We start from the raw sequence: 19,310 nt of genomic DNA on the forward strand, positions 1-19,310 counted from the left end.
CATTTCCTTGTATGAAAGTAGAAATAATAGCTCTTCTGTCTCTTTCTAAGAACTCTTATGAGGACCAAAGGAAAAACAAATGTTTTGGAACAATAAAGTAGCACAGGGATGTAAGGAATATTTTATTAATGACTTACGGTTATGTCCAGAATGGTAGTTCCTAAACTTCACTGCTGTCTTGACGGATTTTCAATTATCCTTCTCCTAAAAATTCTGCATTATAATTATTTAAAAGCACAATTTCACAAATTATTGAAAATATATATTATTTACAGTAGCAATGTATCAAATGCCAAGAAACAAATTTAATTAAAGATAGGCAAGACTTTTTACTGAAAACTACAAAACACTAGTGAGAGAAATAAAAGATCTAAATGAATGGGGGATATATACCATGTTTATAAACTGAAAGATTAAATTTTGTTAAAATGTCAGTTTTCCCCCAAATTGATGGTGATGGCTGATTTTATGTGCCAACTTGACTGCACCACAGAGTACCCAGATATTTAGTCAAACATTCTGGGTGTTTCAATGAGGTTGTTTTGGATTAAATTAGCATTGGAATCAGCAGGCTGAGTAGAGCAGATTGCCCCCTCTACTGGTGGGCCTTATCCAATCAGTTAACGGCCTGAATACAATAAAACAGGCGGACCCTCCCACAGGTAAGCGGGAGCTCCTCCTATCTGACTGCCTTGAGCTGGGGCATTGTTTTTGTTGTTGCTGTTTTGGTTTGGTTTGGTTTTGGGTTTTTTTTCCCCTGCCTTTGAACTCAAGCTGAAAGGCCTTAAGCCAACTGGCATTTGCACTAGAACTACGCCATTGGCTTTCCCTGGTTCTCAGGCCTTTGGACTCAGACTGGAACTGCACCATTGGTTCTCCTGGGCCTCCACCTTGCCAGTCACAGATCTTGGTAATTGTCAGTTTCCATAATTGCATAAGCCATTGTTTTATTTCTCTTACTAATGTTTTATAGTCTTCAGTAAAATGTCTTGCCTATCTTTAATTAAATTTGCTTCTTGCATTTGATATTTTGCTACTGTAAATAGTATGTAAAATATACTTTCTAAAATTGATATTTTGCTACTGTAAATAGTATATAAAATATACTTTCTAATAATTTGTGAACCTGTGCGTTTAAAGAATTATAATGCAGAATTTTTTGGATAAGGGTAATTATGCACACACATATACATGCCATTGATTCAGAATCATCTGAATCAAGGGACATTTCAAAACCCTTTCTGCTGATATGCCCAGAGTTGAGATTTTACCCAGAAATAGAAACAGACAAATCACAGAACTTTCCTCACCCCAAATCGTAGGCAAAGGTAAGTGGTACAGACAGGAATTGATGAGATGTTGGCAGAGAGGAGATGCTTAGCAGCAAGAAAGCCACAATGAACCTCCCAGTCAATGCTTCACAGGGTGCAAGGCCACGTAAAAAATGAAGGAAAGAAGTCCTTGGCATTTTCCAGACGTAATGACTACATTCACTTTTCCTTAGCCTGAGCAGATAATGGCATCTCTCTTCTTCTTGTTTGGCTTTGCAGATCCACCTGTCTTTATTACACACACTTCTATCATCACAGGAAGATTTTTACAAGTTCATTCATTCAGCCAATAAACACCCATTACCTAACACCCGGCCTGAACATCACAGCACTCCATAAATGCCTCTGTCTCCAGAAAGGGGCATGGAGGAGGCCATGACAGCCGCAGAGTGGCTCACCATTCAGAGGACCCAGCTCCCAGGCTGGATGGTTCAGGGAGGCTGCCAGGGAGACACGTCTCAGCTCAGACAAGAAGATGAGGGCAAGTTGGACAGACCAGGGGAGGGGAATGAGCTGGGCTCAAGGGTCTTTTTGGTCATTTCTTTGCATTTCCTAAGGAGTGTGTTTTTTACCTTATCATGTAGACAACTTTGATCTGTGTTGCTGAGCATAAAGAAATATTTGATAGCTTCCATAAACCTGACAGTTTCCTATGACACTAAGTGTGGGAGGGAAATCCCTAAACTAGTAAGTATATGAAATATCATCCCTTCTTTGTGGAATTATGAGCTCATTCATCTCCAAAACAAAATCATATTAAAAGCTTCAGACACATGTAAATGTTGATTTGCCTCCCATTTGTTTCATGATGGCCTTAAACCTAGAATGTGCACTTAAAAATACACCATAATAGAAAATATGGTCAGATCGAAGAGCTAATTACAACACCAATGTAAGGCAACAAAGCTCTCTCTTTGGTAGAGCAGAAAATAAAGCTAAAAACAGTGTTTGTTTGTTTGTTTGTTTTGTTTTTTGGGGTTTTTTTTAAAACAAAGTCTCACTCTGTCGCCCAGGCTGGAGTGTGGTGGCATGATCTCGACTCACCGCAACCTCCGCATCCCGGGTTCAAGCAATTCTCCTGCCTCAGCCTCCTGAGAAGCTGGGATTACAGGCACTTGCCACCATGCCCGGCTAATTTTTCTATTTTTAGTAGAGACAAGGTTTCACCATGTTGGTCAGACTGGTCTCAAACTCCTGACCTCATGATCCATCCCCCTCAGCCTCCCAAAGTGCTGGGAATACAGGCATGAGCCACTGCACCCGGCCATTTGTTTGTTTTTCATTACATTTATGGTGAGCCCTTTATATGCAGGACACTGTGTGAAATGCATTTTCTCACTTAAACCCCTAACATGCTGCTGAAGCAGGTACGATAATCCCATTTTACAGATGAACCTGAAGTTCAGAAAGGTTAGCCATTTGACCAAAGGGGGCATCTAGAAAGCACTGGAAGTGAGATCCAAACCCACATTTACAACAGTTATTGAGTACTAATTATGTGCCAGGCACTGATCTTAGCACTTTTCAAGTATTAACAGATTTAATCCCCACTGCAATATTACAGGGAGACATTGCTGTCATCTGATTTTAGATAAAGAAATGAGGCAGAGAGAGGTAAAATAATTGGTCCAAAGTCACACAGCCCTCTGATTCAATGCCTGAGACAGACCTATGTGCAGCAGAGGGTATGGAAGGTGACATGCAGCTCATCCCTTTCCTCGGGCTGTGGACATTTCAGAATGTCCAGAGTTCACGTAGGAACCCCAAGTTCTACCCTGCTTCTGTACCACTGTGGGAAGTTGAAGCCAAACTTAGTGAAGCCACATGGCTAGCTTGAAACCTGTGAGTCTTCAGGTTTGGCTCTCACCATTAATCTGCACAGAAAAACTGTTTAACCCACCTTCTCCCAAGGAAGGCACCTTTCTGCCAATGATGGCCTCACCTGACACTCTGGTCAGTTTCATAGGCAGTGTTCTAAAAAGCATCTGGGGAAGTACACACAAATGCTTGGCCCATTTCTAGTCCAGTTAAATTTAGCAGAACTGAGTAAATTTTCACACCCAAGGCTGGTGATTAATAGCAAAACGGTTGTGCTCACGTATCACTCATGGCTGGGAAAAAAGAAGTGAAACCTTAAGAAAATACCTCAGAACAACTAACAATAGTTCAAAAACAGAAAAGAAACATAAATTTGTGGGTTCCTACTGTAGCATCAAATGTAATGCTGAGAAATTTTGGAACAACCTAAATAGCCATAGGAAAAAGCAAATTGTGATCCAGAAGTCCATGATTGTCTATGAAGCCATTAACACACGACATGCACTATACAGATGAAAAACAATGTTTATGATAACGGGAGAAACAAAGTTTCTTTTTTTTTTTTTGAGCCAGAGTCTCGCTCTAGTCACCCAGGGTGGAGTGCAATGGCAAAATCTTGGCTCACTGCCCCCTCCCCTCCCGGGTTCAAGAGATTTTCCTGCCTCAGCATCCCGAGTAGCTGGGATTACAGGCACCCTCTACCACGCCCAGCTAATTTTTTTTTTTTTTTTTTTTTGGATTTTTTAGTAGAGACAGAGTTTCACCATGTTGGCCAGACTGGTCTCGAACTCCCGACCTCAGGTGATCCGCCCACCTCAGCCTCCCAAAGTGCAGAGATTACAGGCATGAGTCACCACGCCTGGCCCAAAATAAACTTTTGATCAACACTAAAATTGTAATTCTATTAAAAGCTTGTTTTGCAAACAGACTATGATTGCAAAGGACCATTGTTACCAGTGAACAGTAATGTGTCAGGAGGCAGGGTTTTTAAAATGTGTCTTGGTTGGGCACCACGACTCACGCTTATAAATCCCAACACTTTGAGAGGCCAAGGCAGGAGGAATGCTGGAGGCCAGACGTTCAAGACCCGTCTGGCCAAACTTTGGGAGGCCGAGACGGGCGGATCACGAGGTCAGGAGATCGAGACCATCCTGGTTAACACGGTGAAACCCCGTCTCTACTAAAAAATACAAAAAATTAGCCGGGCACGGTGGTGGGCGCCTGTAGTCCCAGCTACTCGGGAGGCTGAGGCAGGAGAATGGCGTAAACCCGGGAGGCGGAGCTTGCAGTGAGCTGAGATCCGGCCACTGCACTCCAGCCCGGGCGACAGAGCAAGACTCTGTCTCAAAAAAAACAAAAAACAAACAAACAAACAAAATATTCTTAAAATAGCTCAGTGTGATAGCGCACGTCTACAGTCCCAGTTATTCAGGAGGCCGAGGCAGAAGGATCCTGAGCTCACAAGTTCAAGGCTTCAGTGAACTACGATACCACTCCAGCCTGGGCAAGAGAGGGGGACTCTGTTTCTAAAAATATATATAAATAAATAAAAGTGTATCTTGACTGCTGTCATAACGTTTGTGAGTAAAACAAGAAAAGCAAGTCTGGCACCAAGTTTGTTGCCCCCAGAGCACGCACATGGCCCTCCCACTCCACTTCCCCTTCATTAGAACATAGTAGTCTTGGCCGGCACGGAGGCTCACGCCTGTAATCCCAGCTCTTTGGGAGGCTAACGACGGCGGATCATGAGGTCAGGAGATCAAGACCATCCTGGCTAACACGGTGAAACCCAATCTCTATTAAAAATACAAAATTAGCCAGGGGCAGTGGCTCACTCTTGTAGTCCCAACTATTCAGGAGGCTGAGGTAGAAGAATTGCTTGAACCAGGGAGGCGGAGCTTGCAGTGAGCCAAGATTGCACCACTGCACTCCAGCCTGGGCGACACAGCGAGACTCCGTCTCAAAAAACAAAAAACAAAACAAAAAACACAAAACAACAAACAAACAAACAAACAAAAAGATTATAGTAGTCTCCCTTGAAGGCGACAAATCTGGGTCTACTTCCGCGGATGTCTTGCCTTAGCATAGAGGACAGAAAACACATTTATTCAGCACCAACAATGGCCTGGCTTTGGCTTAGCTGAGCTGTTCCTATGCATTATCACCTTGAATGGTGCACACCTGCTAAGTGGAGAGTGGCGTTATGGTCCCACATCCCTAGACAGAGGCTTACTGCCTAGTAAAAGGATGCCCTTAACTTTTGCGTATGCATCTAAAGAGGAGGATTCCCTTTACTTCCCCAGGACCAGCTGCCTCCACGAGAGCAAGTTTAACAATGGTTTGGAAATGAGCTGCCCCTGCATTGCCCCAGGGCCCCCTTCCTGGAGGGTTGGCTGTTGGCCAGAGTGGGAAGAGGAAGGAGAGGACGGGATCCAGCTCTGTGGCTTTCCAGCTCTGTGCCCCCCAGGCAAGTTACCTAACCTCTCTGGGCTTCATTTCCTCAACCATCTGAACTATGTGAAATAATATATGTAAAATGCTTAGAACTGGGCTCCACAATGCAACAGCCACTAGCCACATGTGGTTAGGCCAAACTGAGACGTGCTGTAAGTGTAAAAATACACATCGAAGATTTCTTATGGAAAAAGAATGTAGAAAGTATGATTCGTAATTTTATACTGATTACATGAAAAAGTAACAGTATTTTGAATATATTGAGTTAAATAAAATACAGTTGATCCTTAAACAGCACAGTTCCGTTTATATGCAGATGTTTTTCAATAAAAGTTGCACTGAGTGTGCCTGTCTCTCCCGCCTCGCCCAGCCCTCCTTCTACCTCTGCCATTCCCGAAACAACAATCCCAACCCCTCCTCTTCCTCCTCCTCAGCCTGCTCAATGTAAAGATGATGAGGATGAAGACCTTTATGAAGATCCACTTCCACTTATTCAATAATAAATATATTTTCTCTTTCTTCTGATTTTCCCAATAACATTCTTTTCCCTAGCTTACTTTATTATAAGAATACAGTATATAAAATGCATAACATATAAAATATGTGTTCATTAATTTTTTATGTTATCAGTAAGGCTTCTGGTTAACAGTAGGCTATTCGTGTTAAGTTTAGGGGGAGTCAAAAGTTATACATGAATTTTCTTTCTTTTTCTTATTTTTCAGAGTCTACTTTTAGAAAATATACATGGATTTTCAACTTCAAAGGAGCTAGTGCCCTTAACCCCTGTGTAGGTCTATATTGTTTAAATTAATTTCATCTGTTTCTTATTTTTTTTAAAAAAATAAATTTTATAAAAATAATAATAGAGACAGGGTGTCGCCCAGGCTGGTCTCCTACTCAAGTGATCCTCCTGCCTCAGCCTCCCAAAGTGCTGGAATTACAGGCATGAGCCACCACGCCTGGCCTCTTTTTGCTTTTTTAATGTGGCTATTACAAATTTGAAAACTATGTATGCAGCCCACACATGTGGCTTGCTTTCTATTTCCATTAGATAGCACTGGCTTAGAACACAGTTCTGCACAATGTTACTTCTTTCCCCACTCACTGGTCAGCATTGTCTCAGTATTGTCAGCACTGTCTAAAATCCTTCCTTCTTTTTTTTTTTTTTTGAGAAAATCTCACTCTGTCCTACGCTGGAGTACCATGATTCCGTCGCAGCTCACTCCAGCCTCAATCTCCCAGGCTCAAGTGATCCAATCACCTCAGCCTCCTGATTAGCTGTGACTACTGGTGTGTGCTACCACACCCGGTTATTTTTTTTTTTAATTTTTTGAAAAGACAGGGTCTTACTATGTTACCCAGGCTGGGCTCAAACTCCTGGACTCAAGTAATCCTCCTACCTCGGCCTCTCAAAATATTGGGAGGCATGAGTCACCGTGGCTGGCCTAAAACCCTTAATCTTTAGGCTAGGTGAGTTCCTTTTCCTTTCCAAGCCTCAGTTTACCATTCTGAGACAGATGATGAAGAGCAGAATAGGAACTAGACTTAGAATCAGAAGACTGGGCTCCAGCCCTCATTCTACCATTACTAACTAGATGACCTTTAGCATGTCATTTCATCCAGTGACAGTTTTGTCACTTACAAAACAGGAGGGCAACACCCTGGGCGTTACATGAGATAACACATGTGACAGTGCTTGATAAATGCAAAGGACTATAGAGATGAGGAGGAAGTAGCGTCACATGCCCAGGCAGGACTGCCCAGCCTCCTCTGATAGTCCATGCCTCCCATTTTCTATTATTACTTAACTATTTTCCATGTCTCCTGTCTCTAAAACCAAATTTCCCCAAGAATACACTTCTTCCTTCCCACCTGCCCGCCTCCAACATAGCCAAAGCACAGTGCTCCAGACAGAACCCCTCAAACCGCCACCCAGACCAAGTGTGCTGTGTGAAGTGGTCACGAAGAAGCTCAAAGTGGAGATGACCTTGGAAACAAACTGGCAATACAAAGTGGAAAGTGGGTCCACATTCCAGGGACCCAAGCAGAGTACCAGTGTAGCAGGGACCCAAGCAGAGTACCAGTGTAGCAGGGACCCAAGCAGAGAGGGGCAAGAAGCAGGGGACACGTAGGTAGTGGCCAACAGGAAGGACTCTAGCGTACAGACATTTGCAAAACAGGAGAGCAGAAAGGTATGCATGAGCCTGGAATTCTGTAGCACTTAAAGCAAAGAAAACATCAGGGTATGATGTACGGTGGGCCACCTATGAGATGGGCCCTGTCACCAGAGATACCTGGTTGGTAGGTCCTTCCACAGATGGAACGCTGTTGCCTTCTTGCCTTTGCTACTTCAGGTTCTCCAGCTCACCCATGATCCACTCAAGCATGTGTGCCGTAAGTTCTTGGAGCTTAAGTACTACCTGCAGCAAATGCATAACCCTCCACTATTTGCACAGAGGCTTGTGAGAGAAGAAGCTCCTGTCTCACAACATGCTGTTCCTATTTTTAGCCAGGAAACAACTCCTAACCACCTACACGCTACCTCCTTGCAAGGCCACAAAGCATGAAAAGCACAAAGCTATGCCATCGTGTAGGTAACCGAGTGGGCTTTTCTACCTCATAACATGTTCCTTCCTAATTCCAAAATAAGATCCGGATTATCTCTAGTTAAGCTAAGCTGCAAACTCTGACTGTATCAAAAACGCAATTGTCTATCTGAACGGCCCAGGAAAAGCCAATACACAAAGCTTCTTGGGTGAAGATCTGAAGTCAAGGCTTCTACAGCCGACTAGTCCTTCAAATATTACTGCTATTCAATATACTGGTCCTTCGAATAGAACTGCATTCAAATATTTAAAGAGAAAAAAAGAATCTCAAAATATCTTATTCTTATTTAAAAAGACAAATGATCAGGAAGCAGCTGTTTGTGAGAGGAACGGTACATGCGATGGGAATAAATACGCGCCGATAATATGGCTGCGGCATCTGCGGGCCTGTGTCTACCTGTGCACACAGACACAGTGCAGCCACACACCTCACCCAAAGATTATATCTCAAATCAGTGATCTCTCCCATGGGAAGCTATTGATTAAAAGCATTCATTAAACAATCTTTTTTTTTTTTCTGAGACAGAGTCTCAATCTGTCACCCAAGCTGGAGCACGGTGGCATGATCTCGGCTCACTGCAGCCTCTGCCTTGCCAGCTCAAGCTATTCTCCTGCCTCAGCCTCCCGAGTTGCTGGAATTACAGGCATAAGCCACCATGCCCAGCTAATTTTTGCATGTTTAGTAGAGATGGGGTCTCGCCATGTTGGCCAGTTTGGTCTCAAACTCCTGACCTCAGGTGATCCTCCTGCCTCAGCCTCCCAAAGTGCTGGGGTTTTAGGAGTGAGCCACCATGCACAGCCTGCATTTTAATAATTTTTTTTTTTTTTTGAGGCAGTCTCGTTCTGTCGCCCAGGCTGGAGTGCAGTGGTGCATTCTTGTCTCACTGCAAGCTCCACCTTCCAGGTTCAAGCCATTCTCCTGCCTCAGCTTCCCAAGTAGCTGGGAACACAGGTACAAGACACCACGCCCAGCTAATTTTTGTATTTTTAGTAGAGACAGGGTTTCACCATGTTGGCCAGGATGGTCTCGATCTCCTGACCTCATGATCTGCCCGCCTTGGCCTCCCAAAGTGCTGGGATTACAGGCGTAAGCCACCACGCCCGGCCCATTTTAACAATCTTAAAGTTCTTACCAATCTATTGCACTTGGATTTTATCTGGATCCTAATTTGAATACACAAACTACTTTAAAACTATACACACCCACATCTATACACATACACATACACACGCACACTAATATATACACATACACGCATATATGTAATAATTGAGGAAAATTGAATATTGACGCCATACCTGGTATTAAGGAATATTTACTTATTTGAATGTGATAATAGTATCTTGTCGTTTTTATTTTTAAAGGTTTTTGTTTTTTTTTTTTTTTTTTGAGATGGAGTCTTGCTCTGCTGCTCAGGCTGGAGTGTGTAGTGGCGCGATCTTGGCTCACTGCAACCTCCGCCTCCTGGGTTCAAGCAATTCCCCTGCCTCAGCCTCCTGAGTAGCTGGGATTACAGGCACCCATCACGCCTGGCTAACTTTTGTGTTTTTAGTAGAGATGGAGTTTCGTCACGTTGGCCGGGCTGGTCTCAAACTCCTTAGCCACCTTGGCCTCCCAAAGTGCTGGGATTCCATGCGTGAGCCACTGCACCCGGCCTGTTTTTAAAGGGTCTCTGTCTTTTAAATACACGTAGAAAAACTGAAATATCCACAGTAAAAATGAAAAAATAAACAGCTGAATTCGAAGTCAGTTAAAACAACATCTTATTTTGTATGACTATTCATGTGCAGTAAATGAAAGTTAAACAAACAAAAAGTCCCCCCACTTTGAATCACCTATGAGGTACAGAATATATGGTCTGTTTATACAGGCCTGAACACTCATGTAAAATTCACTCAGTGAATCTAACACAGCTGCGTTAGACTCCAGCCCTGAAAGGGATCAGGATGTGCAACAGAAGAAGTAATTATCTTCAGTTTACCACCATGTTACATTAAAAAGACAAACATTTAAATACTGGGATCGCACCTGGCCCCACAAGCTGCTCACCCTGGAAACTGAGAGAAGTCTAATTCATGTCTCCGCACCTGCACTTGTGGGCTTTCAGCTGACCAAGTGGCTGTCAGAACTGTGGGCATTATTTCAATTACTCTGTCTTTCTCTCTCAATCTCTTCGTTTTGAAAAAGTTGCTGAGTAGAGCTGAATCGACGTATTTTTCTCCTCCAAGGTGAAGCTGTACTAGGCCTCTACTACTTGAGCTGATATTGAAGGACTGAAGACAACCTCATCTCAACACATAGAAATACATGGAAGGCAAGGAGCCTGCCGAGTCCTTCAGGCCACAGAGACCCTCTTTGATGAGGAAGTAGAGCCACATCTACCTACATGCAGCAGCAGAGAGCCCAGCATTCAATCGTTATTATGATTATTATCATTCTCATCACTGTTACAAGTATCACACAAAGTAATGTGCTAGGTTCTCTCTTTTATTGTAAATCTTCTGAACAACCCTGTGGGTTGATTATTTTACAGGTGAAGAAGCTGAAGCTCAGAGGAAGCAAATGATTTTCGAAAGGCCACACAGCTAGAAAGTGACAAAGCCAAACTTCCAATCTAGTTTCCCAGGCCCACCCTTTCCTTTTCTAGCATGCTGCTACCTCTGGGTGGAAAGAAGGCCTTGAAGGCACAGTTATCTACCTAGGCCTCTTATTTTTCTAAAACATAAAAATAAATAAATTTAAAAACCCTGTCAAGTTATCTCACTGCGAAGCAGAGAAAAACCACACCCCGTGATCCCAAGGGGGAGCTTCTGCAAGTCTGCGCCACTGTTCAGTTTCGCTTCCAGCGTCTCTGGCCACCATTGTCTTCCATCTCACTAACTTGCTTGAGAGAACAGGACAGGACATGCATGAGTTTTTTGTTCAGAATGAAAGATGTACAGGTGACCCTATGCCAAAAACGGGAAATAATTTTCTTTAAATCTTAACTCCATCAGCTTATTATGGCCCCTTAGGAACCACACTGGATGTTTATGAGAGTGAACTGTCAAAGGATGTGCTCTGCCCAAGGGCCACCAAACAGGGACCACAGGGACCCCACCAGCAGTGTGCCCTCTAATTAGATTCCTTTATGAACTTGTTATTTCAACTCCTCATGCAGGTGTTTATCAAGTACCTGCAAAGGCAGCCCCCACCCGAAGCTAGACGCATTGGGGACACAAACACTCAAGTCAGAGTTGCAGCCCACAGCTATCGCCAGGAGACAGAGGAGGGGAGTGATGGGAGGGATTGGGGAACGGCTGTCCTCTGTCACAGGATCTAGCTGCTGTCATCCCAGGAAGAACTGCATGGGACAGGCAGTGTTAGGCAAGTTAGTAAACAGTTTGCCTCATAAACGCTGACCAGCAGTGGAAACTATCTGACCTGGATAAATAGTGGACCGTGAGCACCTTAGGGGCAAGGACCACAGACCACGTCTAATTTGCTTTTGTAGTCTGAAAAAAGTAGGCCTCAAGTATTTTGTTGTTGTTGTTGTTGTTTTTGAGACAGAGTCTCACTCTGTTACTCAGGCTAGTGTACCGTAGCGAGATCTCGGCTCACTGCAACCTCCCAGGTTCAAGGGGTTCTCCTGCCTCAGCCTCCCGAGTAGCTGAGATTACGGGCGCCCGCCACCACATGCAGCTCAATTTTTGTGTGTTTTTAGTAAAGATGGGTTTCACCATTTTGGCCAGGCTGTTCTTGAACTCCTGACCTCAGGTGATCCACCCACCTCGGCCTCCCAAAGTGCTGGGATTAAAGGCGGGAGCTACCACGCCCCGCCATGTTGTTTTATTTATTTATTTTTTAAGGTCATGATTGTATGAGTCCATTCTCACACTTCTGTGTGAGAACTGCCAGAGACTGGGCAATTCATAAAGGAAAGAGTTTTAATTGACTTGCAGTTCCACATGGCTTGGGAGGCCTCAGGGAACTTACAATTATGGTGCAAGGCAAAGGGGAAGCAAGGCACGTTCCTCCCAAGGAGGCAGGAGGAAGTCCCGGACACTCATAAAACCATCAGATCTTGTGAGAACTCACTCACTATCATCAGAACAGCATGGGGGAACCGCCCCATGATTCAATTACCTCCACCTGGTCTCTCCCTTGACACGTGGAGATCATCGGGATTACAATTCAAGATGAGATTTTGGGTGGGACACAGCCACACCGTGTCAGTGGTCACGTACTACGTTTAGAATTTTGCAAGGTATTTATGGCGGAATACTGAAACTGTTCTCACGTACCACAGCAGAGTCTGAAGGGCTCAGTTCGAAGAACTGGATTCCCAACCTCGGGATCAATTTGGCCATATGAGAGGTCAGCTGAAGATGAGGGAGACTGGCGACAATAACATGGTATGCTATCCAAAAATCCTCTCAAACAGTTGGACCCACTGATAACCCCAAAGATGATGGGCAGGTTACCCTCTGTCCTCAGAAGGGAGGGGAGGTGGCTGGGGAAAGGATTCCAACTTGAGTTCTATTGTGGGAAGGTGAGAGAGTCAGGCTCTGTGGCTCAGTGGAACTTATTTCTGCCCACAAGCTCAACATCTCCACCTCTGCCCCCCGCAGTGGAGTTGTGAGAGCAAAGGAGACAAGGTGAACTGCGATCACCCCAGAGGACCAGTACGGGATGAGGCCAGCTGGTGAATCACCCATGCTCCCAAGGAACCCCCGCCACAGGAACACACACCTCCACTGATGAGACCCGGAGAGGCCACAGGAGACAGTCCCTTGGGAGGGTGAGTGAAATGGCCTGTATCAGTCCATCCAGGGAGGAACCAGAGACACCCTTTGACTCAATAGGTGGGAAGAACCAGGAAGTCTGACATAAAAAGTGTGTCAAATAAGAGGTAGTTTAGTATCAGGAGTCAAAGCCTCCATGATCCCCAGTCTGAGTTAGGAACCCTTCCCTGGGCTCCCACAGCACCCTGTACAGACCCCAAGACAGCGCCCCTCACAGTTTCTCTGTCTGTTTCCTCTATTAGGGCATGACCTTTCAGAGAATTAGGAACCACCCTAGCCTTCTCCAAAGCCCAGGCACCTACCACACCGCTAGGCCCAGGCTGGGTCCTAAGAAATGCCTTTTGTATGCCCTAAACAAATGAATCATGAATGAGGTATCTATGGGAGAACCACACTCCACCCAAGGGAAAATAAATACCTGGCCTGGCTGAAAAGTCAAACCACAGCAAGTCCAAGAGAAGGCAATTAGCTAGGTGCTATCTGTCTCTCCCACATCATAAACGAAAGGCTTCAGTGGAAAAATCCTCACCACAAGAGAAAAAGAAAAAAGTCAGTTAGCAAGCACCAAGCACAAAGGGCAGAAGCCTGGTGAGGTGATTCACACCAATACTGTGAAACCCGGCCCAGCGATCTGCAGATGACCTGGAAGCAGGGGTGGAGGAGGTGGGAGGCAGACAAGCATGAGAGGGAGTGATGGAGAACTTACTGGAACAAGCATCTAGGTCAGCCGCTCCTGGGTAATGCCAGAAGCTGGTTTATATCTTTTTTTTTTTTTCGCTTTTTTGAGATGAAGTTTTGCTCTTGTTGACCAGGCTGGAGCGCAATGGTACAATCTCAGCTCACTGCGACCTCTGCCTCCAGGATTCAAGCGATTCTCCTGCCTTCTACCTCCTGGTTTATATTCTTTACTGAAATTTTTTAGAGGAAATTAAAAAAAAGAGCATCGTATGGTCTAAGAGGGAGGGATGGGAGAAGGCGGCTGGGGTTGACATAAGATAGAGAACTCTCCTCAGCCCTGGCCAAGGAATTCTTCACACCAAGTAGCTACCCACAGACGACTGAATATAGTCATCAAGTCTATCAATAGTCTATGCCTATCATCACAAATATTAACACCACTGACTGAACAGGAACACGTGCTAGTGCTATACTGCTGGGCAGTTTCTCTCGCTCTAATGATCATTAAGAACCTGGCAGGTGGAAATGAGTCGCCTGCATTCAATAGATAGAGATGAGAAGCTTTAGGCCAGGCTTGGTGGCTCATACCTGTAATCCCAGCAATTTGGGAGGCCAAGACGGGCCTATCACTTGAGGTCAGGAGTTCGAGACCAGCCTGGCCAACATGGTGAAACCCTGTCTCTACTAAAAATACAAAAATTAGCCAGGCACGGTGGTGCGTGCCTGTAATCCCAGCCACTGGGGAGGCCGAGGCAGAAGAATCGCTTGCACCTGGGAGGCAGAGGTTGCAGTGAGCTGAGATCACACCACTGCACTCCAGCCAGGGTGACAGAGCAAGGCACAGCCTAAAAAAAAAAAAAAAAAACTTTACATGAAGAACTAAGCCACTTGCCCAAGGCCGTGGAGCTGGTACAAAGCTAGGATTCAAACCAACTCATCTAACTCCAAAGCCTGTGGCTACAGCACCCTGAGGAAAGACTGCCCCTACAGATAAGGTTGGATAAGGAAGGGTTCCTATGTTGACCGGGACCTTGCTGAAGCAGTGCTGGAAGGACATCCAGGAGGTCCACAGGGTCCCCAAGATCCCTTGGGAGAAGATATGCAAAATCAAATGCCCTCAGTTATTCGGCTGTTTCTCAAATAGTAAATGCGACGTGGTGGGCACCTTGAAATACGAATTATCTTATATAAACTCAAACTGATATGTTCTCTATGCTGACAGCAAGTCAAATACAGAAAGATTTTAATCATTAGCTTTGCATCCAAAGCTCAAGTTTTCTACACTGCCAGCTCCCATTAGCCTGCCAACAATGTTATCCAGGTTCCCTTGAACATGGTGCGTAGGGCTTCCTGCTCTCTGAGGCCCAGCATCACACCATCACAGCTAGAAAAGATCTTAGTGGACACCAGCCCAATCCTCTACCGAATGAATAAAAATTTCCCACTCAATAGCAACAAACAGTGGCCAGCCAGCATCTACTTCCACATCTGTATTAATGATAATTCTCCTTTCAAGACAGCCTGTCAGCAGAGAGCCAAATATTAATTATGAAAATTTTTTACACGTTGGACCGAACTCTTTCCCCATTCCCCTAAGCATCCATTCCTGGTTCTAACAAATGTCTGTTCTTTTTTCCATAAAACAATCTTTTAAGACTATGGCAGTCTTCTAAACCTTCTCTTTTTCAAGCAAAATAGTCTCAGTCTTTGCATCATTCTTTAGATAACATGGTTTCTGAATCTCCTAACTTTTCTGTTTATTGTCCTCTGGGCCTATTTCCATTTGCCCACCTCACTCTTAAAAGAATGACAGTAAGCTCAGTTCCAGGTGTGACCCGACTACTATAAAACAAGAGGAATGACTACACCTCTATGATGCAAATACTAAAAGCTTCTGGTTAGTTTTTAGTAGCTTCATGTCAGTGATTCTCACTTGGTTGAAATCAGGTGCACTAGCCTTTCTTTTGTTTGTTTGTTTTTTTTTTTGACACAGGGTCTGGCTCTGGCTCTGTCACCCAGGCTGAAGTGCAGTGGTGTGATCTCAGCCCACTGCAACCTCCACCTGCCGAGCTCAAGCCATCCTTCCACCTCAGTCTCCTGAGTAGCTGGGAATACAGGCTCACACCACCACCTCCAGCTAATTTTTGTATTTTTTGTAGAGATGGGATTTCACCATGTTGCCCAGGCTGATCTCAAACTTCTGACCTCAAGCGATTCCCCCCACCTCAGCCTCCCAAAGTACTGGAATTACAGAGTGTGAGCAACTGATAGCCTCACTATCTTTTCTTAGGCCAAGTCCTAATCCTTAGCCCCGCCAATGCCACCCCACCCCCACACCCCACCCACACACACTGCCTGGCTTAACCACTGGTATTTGGAGCCGACAGCTAGGTCTTTACATTTACCTTGGTGCAGCCTGTCTTTCTTCACTCAGTCCTTACTCTAGGCTGTTAAGTTTACAGGGAATCTTGATTCTGGCATATACAATATTTTCTACCCCTCTCAGCTTCAAATTTTCTGTAAATGTGATCAACAAGCCCTTTATGTGTTCATCTAAATCACAGGTTCGAGCTGAGGAGAGGCACTATCCCCATGACCAACACAAATGATCACCCTTTAGTGACAGTTCTAGAAGCACTACATGTAAACCAATTGAACCACCATCCAGTCCACATTTACCATCTCGTCTACGAGAACAGAAATCCTGTTACTGAGGATACAAAGATGTTCACTGTCTAATAGAAGAGCTTTCAGTTAATTACCACCACAGTCAATGTCAATTAAAGGTTATGCTTCTGTATCATACAAAAATGCCTGACCACTGAGGAGATACTTGGGATGGTCTTTAACATATAGGCCATATGGCCGTATATAAATTTTACTGTGCAGACACCACAAAGAGGAACTAAAGCAGAGGTACAAGAAGCTAGGCATGACTGCCAACTGGGAAATGGTTACCTTACACCATGAGACATCATGGATAGAGAAAAACTAAAGTGCTTTTAAATATGGGCCCCATAACTCTATGTCTCAAGTTCCAGCATAAGCAGCAGCAGCAGAAACATATTTATTTCATGATAATAGTAATTCCCTTAAATATCATAGTTATCGCTTGTTGAGTACTACCAAGTGCTATGCATTTTACGTAGGTCATCTCTGTTACTTCCTGATACAGTTGGTTTATAATTATTCCTTTTGAAAATTTAAATTACATTTCTCTCCCCCTACGTTTCTCCCATCTCCGTAAGACCTTGAGGACCTTCAACAGCACTTCAGCAAAACACATTTTCAAGTTTCCTCAGGTAATTCATTCAACCAACCAACTATCCCTTAGATAAATAAATATTTCTCAAATTCTCCTAAGAATAAGACACTATGCTGGGTGCTGGGGAATCTGGCTGACTTTAAGCAACTACATTTCTTGGCTTTATTTCTTATGGGCCATGGGCTTCAATTTTCTCCCCCAAAGGCTTGTTCTATCTTTTCTTCCCATTGTTAGCTGTGGACCTTGGGTAGGTTACCTAAAACATTGACATAACGCCCTTCACCTGATAAGGAAGGTGGTAAGGTATGTATGTGCCTAGTGTAGTTCCAGGGATATAAGATACTTACTAACCTTAGGGGCTCTTTCTTTCTTCTTTCTTTCTTTCTGCTTTCTTTCTTTCCTGTCTTCCTTCCTTTCTTTCCTTTCCTTTCCTTCCCTCCCTCCCTCTCTTTCTCTTTTTCTTTCCCTCCCTTCCTTCCTTCCTTCCTTCCTTCTTGCCTTCCTTCCTTCCTTTCTTTCCTATTTAGTCTGCCTGACTTTCCTCAGAAAAGGTAAGAATAAAATAGAAGTCAATTGTTCTGTTTTCCCCCAGGACATCTGTGAACATTACATCATTTGCCACCATTACGGAACTAAGCCTCTATTCGCTGTATATCACTTTTTTTAAAAAGGAAAGAAAGAAAAACTTTGGTTCTGAGTATGTTCAGCAAGTCACGGTTTCTTGTTTTTCTTTTTCTCCTGACACGATTCTTTCTATAAAATCCAAAGGAAATGACCTTAGATCATTTAAATCCAACTTTCAGAGAGGTGGCTCGACTTGCTGTAATGGATCTGATTTGACATCAGGTTCTTCTGATCGCAAGTCCAGGGTCTTTCCGCCTCATTTGGCCAACTCTCTTGTCCCCTTGCTTCCCCAGACTCACTGTGATATTCCCTTACCTCCATCCAGAACTCAGATAACACGTCACTCTAGTCACCCTGAAGATTCACCTCTTGAAAACATAATCGCCATGCAGTAAAGAGGAAACCAAAATACCAAAATAGAACCACATACAGCTGCTCAAAGTGCTAAAGAGCATGTCACTAAGGAGAAAAAGACATCACTAGCCAAAGGCAAGTGGATCAAAAAGCAACCCCCCACATAGGACATTCTTGTTATTTTGTTGTAGTGGTGGCGGTGGTGGTCATTGTTGCTGTTGTTGATACAGGGACCTGTCTAAATTCTACAGTATTTAATATTGTATTCGACATTTATTGTTGAATATTTATTGAATACAATATTCAACACTATGTGCCAGGCATGACAGAGGCTTGAACTGAGTAGGGACTCTTTGGTATGAACCAGATAGAACTTGCACGATGTTTCACAAGCTGGTTTGGATGTTATTAGCTTACTGTGTCATTTCCCCAATCCCTACTCACACCCAAAAGATGATATTTTGTAGAGCTTAAAAAAAAAAATACCTCAAACAAATCACTTCCTCAAACAGCAACCTAATCTCTCCTTCCTTATGGCAGGGTATCTTGACTTGCTTACACTTGCTTACACTTCCCCACTTTCCAATGGTTCCTTAAATAATTGAAGTCAGCTCACATCATTCCACTGAAACTGCCTTTCTAATTGCAAAATCTAAAGAGTCCTTTCCAATACTTACTTCAAACAGGCCTCTCTGGGTCTTTTTCAAACTCCCTCCCACTAATGCCTTTCAGGCATCCTCCCCAGCTTAGCCTCCTCTGGGACCAGCTTCCTGCCAGTCCCAAAATGCCCACACACACAGGGAGGATTCTCGCCTCCACATGGCCAGCCCCCAATGACATCTCCCTCAGACTCGACCTCAACTTTTTTTTTTTCTTTTTCTTTTTCTTTCTTTCTCTTTTTTTTTTTTTTTTTTTTTTGAGACAGGGTCTCACTCTGCCACCCAGGCTGGAGTGCAGTGGTGCAGTATCGGCTCACTGCAACTTCCACCTCCCAGGCTCAAGCAATCCTCCCTCCTCAGCCTCCTGAGTAGCTGGGACTACAAGCACACTCCACCGTGACCAGCTAATTTTTTTTTTCCTTTTTGTAGAGACGGGGTTTTGCCATGTTTCCCAGGCTGATCTCGAACTCCTGAGCTCCAGATGTACCCACTTTGACTTCCCAAAGTGCTGGGATTACAGACGTAAGCTATTGTGCCTAGCCTCAGACCATATCCTTTCAAAAATGTTTAAAGTAGATACCTGCACAAAAGCTTTATATTCTACACTTATACTCACTTAAAAAAAAATGTATTAAACATTTGCTAAGTGCTAAGTATAATTCTTAGTGCATAGGCTACAACAGTGAATAACTCAGATGAAGATCAAATCCTTAGAGTTTTACATACTAGCAGAGGG

General features: G+C 44.0%; 1 protein-coding gene across 3 annotated transcripts in view; it reads right to left on the reverse strand.

The window, feature by feature from the left end:
* The window catches only part of LOC105470895 (ST6 beta-galactoside alpha-2,6-sialyltransferase 1), a 144,630-nt gene that overhangs the window by 68,932 nt on the left and 56,388 nt on the right, over positions 1–19,310 (reverse strand). Inside the window, exon 1 of one of the 3 annotated variants that reach the window (XM_011723182.3) lies at positions 7,898–8,982. The exons of the other annotated variants lie outside the window; for them this stretch is intronic. The gene's annotated coding sequence lies outside the window, so the exon portion shown is untranslated. Of the gene's footprint in view, positions 1–7,897; positions 8,983–19,310 lie in introns of those variants that run through there. 3 annotated transcript variants of the gene reach the window in all.

Source organism: Macaca nemestrina, chromosome 2 (assembly GCF_043159975.1).
Source record: "Macaca nemestrina isolate mMacNem1 chromosome 2, mMacNem.hap1, whole genome shotgun sequence".
In the NCBI taxonomy this organism is placed as follows: Eukaryota; Metazoa; Chordata; class Mammalia; order Primates; family Cercopithecidae; genus Macaca; species Macaca nemestrina.